The following is a 6387-nucleotide window of genomic DNA, read 5'->3' as shown; positions in this document are numbered from 1 at the left end:
TAGGTTAAAAAAAGAGATATCAGGACGATTTTTTCGGAGCAGGCGGCTTTTTTTAGGGCATGATTTTTGGGCGACTGAAAACCTAAAAATCGTTTTATACTGCCGATTTTTTCGATTAATCATGCTCCATCTTGTTGGGGTTGATACAGGGTTTGGGTTTTTCTTTTGGTTTTCCATGCCTAAAGCTTGGATTGCTTCTTCTTCACTGCCGAGAGCTCCAGGTGCTTCATTATCACAAGCTAATGCTCCTGCTGCCTCTCTATCACGGGTTTTGAATGCTGAATCTCAATGTGACAGATTTCAATGCCCGTTCAAGGACTTTGATGGCTGTCGTAATGGAAGTGGTATAGGACTGGCTAAGAGTTCCATTATTGGGCATCTGAAGTCTATGCATATGGCTACAGCTGAAGGTAAGATTGCTTGTAGGGAGAGATTATCTACCCTGGCTCATGTTTATGATGCTATGGAGGAGACACTTTTCAGATCAATCAGTGTCTATGTTCTAAATGTATGCACCTGTATTCTATGAATAAATCATGCAAGTCTCATGCTGGTGAAGTTGCTTCGGTTCCTATTGAAGGATTACCCATTATGGGTATTGTCCGGAATAGCTAAGATTTGGTTTTAGATGGTAATATCATTGGGACATCCAACCTTATAACGCCGGACTTGGAGTTTCTTAATAACTTGTACCTGAAACAAGTTCGTACTGTTTCTAGTATACTTGACCAGTGCAAGCTAAATTTTTCCATGGCTTTAAATTCCACTACTGTTAGAGCATTGTTCGGTCGAACTCGCATGCGTTTCTATCTCAAGCATGTTTGTCAATGTTAGTGATTAAAACTATAAGTCTTGATTTCTAGTCTATTATAGCTAAGTCACGGGCTAGGATAGAAAGTGTAGTTGAGCTCAAGGACTCCATGGCGATTCATCATACAAGAAGAAGAACTACTCAAGGAACCAGTGGAACTTCTCGACAAAAAGGTATGTGAAGACTTGAACTTATCTGTCACTCAAAAGTCTATCTAATCTATCTCCTACTCTTTGAGACAAGAAGTCGTATGCCATATATATAGACTTGGATTATACACATTTAGTATTTCGAGCCGAGTATACCTCGCCTATCTATATCTGGAAATATGTGTTGGTAAGCTTTTCGCTTCGATCAAGTTTATCTTTACCTAGTGACGAAAGTCATGATATGTTTCAATCACTTTGAAAATTGCTTTGACGAGAAATGGTTTGTGAATAACAACTATATAACTTTCTCTAAGAATGTTTCAATGATTGAAATGAGAGTTTAGATTACATAACCAATGGTGGACATAAAAATTGTTGTGGAAACACATTTTTGTATAAGTCTCATTCCTTGAACCAAAGTTTGCGAACTTTGTTTATCAAGAGAAACCGGAAGAATGGCTTGTTGCCAAGTCCGCGAACTCAGTCCGCAAACTGCCGAACTTCTCATCCCGAGAAATTTTGCTGGAGTTGACAAACTATACTAGTCCGCGAACCCAATCCGTGAACCGGCGGAAGGTCTTTGCCGAGATTTTCTATTGGAGTTTGTAAACTCTACCGGTTTCTTAAGTCCGCGAACCTAGTCTGCAAACTTGAGAAAGGTTATATATCTGAAGATGATTTCTGAACTTAAACTTAATAAGACTAAGAAATGCAGTTTGCAAACCGTGGCTATAAAAGTTCATCAACAGATTCAAGTGAATCAAATCATCTTTGCTTCAATTGTGTCTTGTATAGTACATGAGATTTCCTGGCAATTGAACAACTCTCTAACTAGTTCATTTGAAATCATTTGAACTAGTTATGGTGAAGAAGAACATGGTTGATATGGAATGCTCATATGTCTAACATTTTGGTTAACTATTGTTGAACCAACAAGTGCATATGTTTAGGTATGGTTAACAAACCTAAAAGTGTGCATTGTCAAGTGTGTGTAACAAGATAAGTTTTCAATCTAACGGTTGAGAAATATTAGCTTGAATCTAAATCAGGTTTTCATCTAACGGCGGCTATTGTTTGCTTTGTGACCAAGGAAAAACCCTGATTTGAAAGACTATATAAATGATACATCTAGTATTGTGCAAAACTAATCCCCACACCTTACGTGTGATACTAGTTTACATAGTAGAGTAGATTCTCCTTTAACCTCTGGTTTTCTTTTCTAAAACCGGTTTAACGACTTAAAGACTTCATTGGGATTGTGAAGCCAGACCGATACTACTTTTTATCGTAGTTGTGTGATCTGATCTTGCATCTTCTATCGTATTAGTACAATCAGATTAATTGGCTTGAGATTGATATCTCCGATAGGCAAGATATAAAAGGTAATCACAAATGTCTTCGTCTCATCGTTTGTGATTCCGTAACTTCTTGTTTCGCTACCGTACGATTAAGATTGTTGTGAGGTGATTGATAATCTAGGCTGTTCTTCGGGAATATAAGATCGGATTATCAATTGGTTCCTGTTCACCTTGATTATTATCAAAAGACAGAACAAAAACTTTAACGTTTTTCTGTGGGAGACAGATTGATCCTTTGATAGACTTGTCTGTGGGAGACAGATTTATTTCTTGTCAAAGCCTGCGATTTTGGGTCGTAGAAACTCTTAGTTGTAGGTGAGATCAGCTAAGGGAATCAAGTGCGCAGTATCCTGCTGGGATCAGAGGCATGGGGAGTACAACTGTACCTTGGATCAGTGAGAGACTGATTGGGGTTCAACTACAGTCCAGTCCGAAGTTAGCTTGGAGTAGGCTAGTGTCTGTAGCGGCTTAATACAGTGTGTGTTCAATATGGACTAGGTCCCAGGGTTTTTTATGTATTTGCAGTTTCCTTGTTAACAAAATTTCTGGTGTCTGTGTTATTTCAATTTCCGCATTATATTGTTTTATCTTTATAATTGAAATAATACAGGTTGTGCGTTAGATCATCAATTAGAGTAATCCAACCTTTGGTTTTTGATTGTCATTGATTGATCCTTGGATATTGGTCTTTGGTACCATCCAAGTTTTCCCTGTGTTTGATTAAAGACTCGCTGATTTCTATTAGCTCGAGTAAATCAAAACAAAAGAGAGATATTAACTCCTCGATATACTTTAGTCTAGATTGAGTCTGACTGTCTAGTTGATTCTCTAGCAAAGTATATTTGAGTTAGTCCATACAGATTTCTAAGCGAAATATTGGGTGGTGTTGTTAGACCCCCGCTTTTTCAATTGGTATCAGAGCAGGTAAACACGGTTAAGACCTCAAAAGTTTGTGTTTGTAGCAATATGACTCTATGGACAAGAGTAATATCTCTGATAATGCAACACCAGTTCAGAGCCGCTCACGTGAGTCTCAAAGGTTTGAAACTTCTGAGAAAAACTCAAAAACTTGTCCATTAACTGAATCTGCTTTCGACTGGAAAAAATCTCTTGAGGAACAGTTGGATGATCTTTCAGACGATAGTGATTCATAAGAAGGATAGAGTATTGATGAGGAAGTCTCTCAATATTTCAAGTTGTTTGATCGTGCTTTGAAAGAAAAGAAGTCAACAACTTGCTTGAGAAAATACATGGGTCCTCTTTGTCAAGAAAACAGGAAGTTGAGAAAACCCTTTAAAGGGTATGATGGTGGATACAGACTTTTACAATCTACCGTTAAAGATCACAAAGAAGAAGTTTGCTCAAAAAGGATCGAATGTGATAACCTTCTTCGAAATCTCTTCATGTTGAAAGAAAGACTTGTAGAAACTGAAGCAAGATGTGAATCTCAACAAAAATGTTTTAAGGACAAAGAGCGCAGTCTTCTTGCCAAAGAAAAATCCTTGGAGACTAAACTTGCATCTTCCTTTAATAAAGTAAATTCACTCGAAGAGAGTTTGGAAAAATTCAATTCAAGCTCCACAAAATTATCTTCTATGCTTGGAGCATGTAAAGAACATCATGATACACGTGGTCTGGGCTATAAAGGAATAGACGCTCCAAAAGCTGGTAAGATCAATTTTGTTAAAGCTTGTGATATTTCTTCATGTGAAAAACCTTTGGAAGTCTGCAATGATTCTAGAAAACAGGATTCTACTCCTTCTAAACCTGCTCGCAAGAGAAAAGTTAAAGTAATTCCTTTAACTGCTATTATTGTGGAAATAAAGGACATTCTGAGCAAAGATGCCATTTCCGGTTAAGGAATGAAAAACTTCATAACATTCTTGCATGGATGTATGAGGAAGTTATTAAACCGGTTTCCCACTTTGTTGGAGTAAACGACATTTTGAACACTCGAAGAATGCACTGTGATAAGTCTCTTCTTGATTGCATATTCAAAAAAAAAAAATTCCTACAATAATAGAAGAAAGAGTGGCAAAAGAATGATTGATCAGGTAACTCACTCTGACAAAAGAAAAAGGCATAGGAGAAGGAAAGAAAAGTTAAGTTCCTCTTCACTCCCTGAAGGAAGCTACAAATCCAAGACTTCTTCTCCAGACTTCATTCATATCAATAATCGAGTCTCAGAACTGAAAATCAGCGTAAATCGACTCAAACGGGGCATCAAGAAAACATGGGAAACAGTTGATTCAGGTACTCCTATCTCTTCTCTTGATAACACTTCTTTTGATATGACACGTAAGTTTCCTCTAAACCCCCGTGAAAAGGAAAAAGGAGAAGAAGTGAATATTGATGAGCAAGATGCTCATCTTAGTACACCATGACTGCTTTACTGCATCCCTCTTTTTATCTTAAAGAAGGATGCTCATGAGTCTTAAGGAAGTAGTCTTGAGAAAGCTGTCAAGGTTGTTTTGTGTTATTTTTCTTTTGTCAAAGGTATTTTTCTTCCCTGTTAAGAGTTCGTGTTCCTATTGTCTTCCTCTCGGGATTTCAATCTCGAAAATTGTTTCGTGCAATTGGGCTTCTACGGGTCTCAGGCTTTGACCTAAAAGTACACGTATCAAACCCACACGGACTTCACGGTATTTAGGGTTTAATTGGAATACATTAAATATTGTATTCCATAAGATGAAAAGATTCTACTGAATTCTTTTAGCGTGTGCACAATGGATAGAAGCAACAAGATTGATGAAGATGAGAAGGGCAAAACTAATGAGTTGATTCCAGTTTCCATAACATGCTTTCATGCTGTTGATCATGAAAACAAACTACCAGTTCAGATGTCATCACAACTGGTAGGAAATCTTCTTCGAGACTTTTAAGTAGTTCGTGAACAACTCGGGATTGCAACAAGGAATCTTTATTTTCTGAAGAATGAACTAAAGAAGGAAACTGATGAACTCGTCCATGTTCGATCTCTAGTTGCTGACAAGGCTTAGCTTCCCTGGTTTCTTAAAACTGAGTTTTTTTTTTTATTATTTATTTATTTATATTGCCTAGTATGTCTTCTTTTTGGCTTAGTTGGAAGAAAACTAGTGCTTGAATAGCAATGATTGTGACTACACATAGCTATTATTTTCATCTTCTTATTTTTTAGGTTTATTTAGTTTGAATTCTAAAAATATTTTGAGGATGATGTTTTTGCAGTACTAATCCTTGTGATTTGTTATATTGAAATTTGTTATGGGATATGTATGTTTGCGTCCGTGAACTTGAAGGTCCCATATTCTGTCAAAAGTAAAGTCGTTCATGAGTTGGTATTCACGTACTAGTAAAAGAATGAATAGACTTTTGACAAATACAAAAGTTAAGCCTATATTGTCAATTCTTTGATGGAATATAGGTTAAAATATTTTGTATTCAAGGATTATGTCTATTAATATCGTTATGCAAATTGTGATTGAAGATAGAATGAATCCTTGAGTATTCCGCAGTATTGATCATCCCTGATCTATATTTTATGTATTACTGTGAGGCTCCGTAATGTGTCTTACGTTGAGCACGATACAACCAAGTTGATTAATTTTTGATTAGCTTTGTTGGTTGTTCCGTAAGTTATTTTATGTTGAGCATTTTTGAACTAAATTAATCATCTTGTTTGGTTATTTAGTTATTGCTCCATAAGTCTGTTTATGTTGAGCAAAACAAATGGCAATTAAATTGATTACTTTTGTAATTAGTTTGGTTTTGTATTCCAATTAGATTAATTATGGGTTCACTTGTAATTAATCTAGTTGAGCATCTTCATACTCCATAAGATTACACTTATGTTGAGTATATGAACGACTATCCTATTCATTTTCTAATGGTTATGTTAGTCGTATGCTCCGTAAGTTCTCTTATGTCGAGCATAATCAATTAAGTTGATCACTTTTTGTGTTTAATTTAATTGAGTATTTCAATTAAATTAATCATGGGTTTACTTGTGATTAATTTGATTAAGTTTTTGGATATAGAAAATCATTCTCATGATTTTTGGTGTCCATTAAAATCTTTCTTTTCTTTTGAA

Source organism: Papaver somniferum, chromosome 11 (assembly GCF_003573695.1).
Source record: "Papaver somniferum cultivar HN1 chromosome 11, ASM357369v1, whole genome shotgun sequence".
NCBI classification, from domain to species: domain Eukaryota; kingdom Viridiplantae; phylum Streptophyta; class Magnoliopsida; order Ranunculales; family Papaveraceae; genus Papaver; species Papaver somniferum.
Note: the sequence above shows the minus strand (reverse complement) of the source record.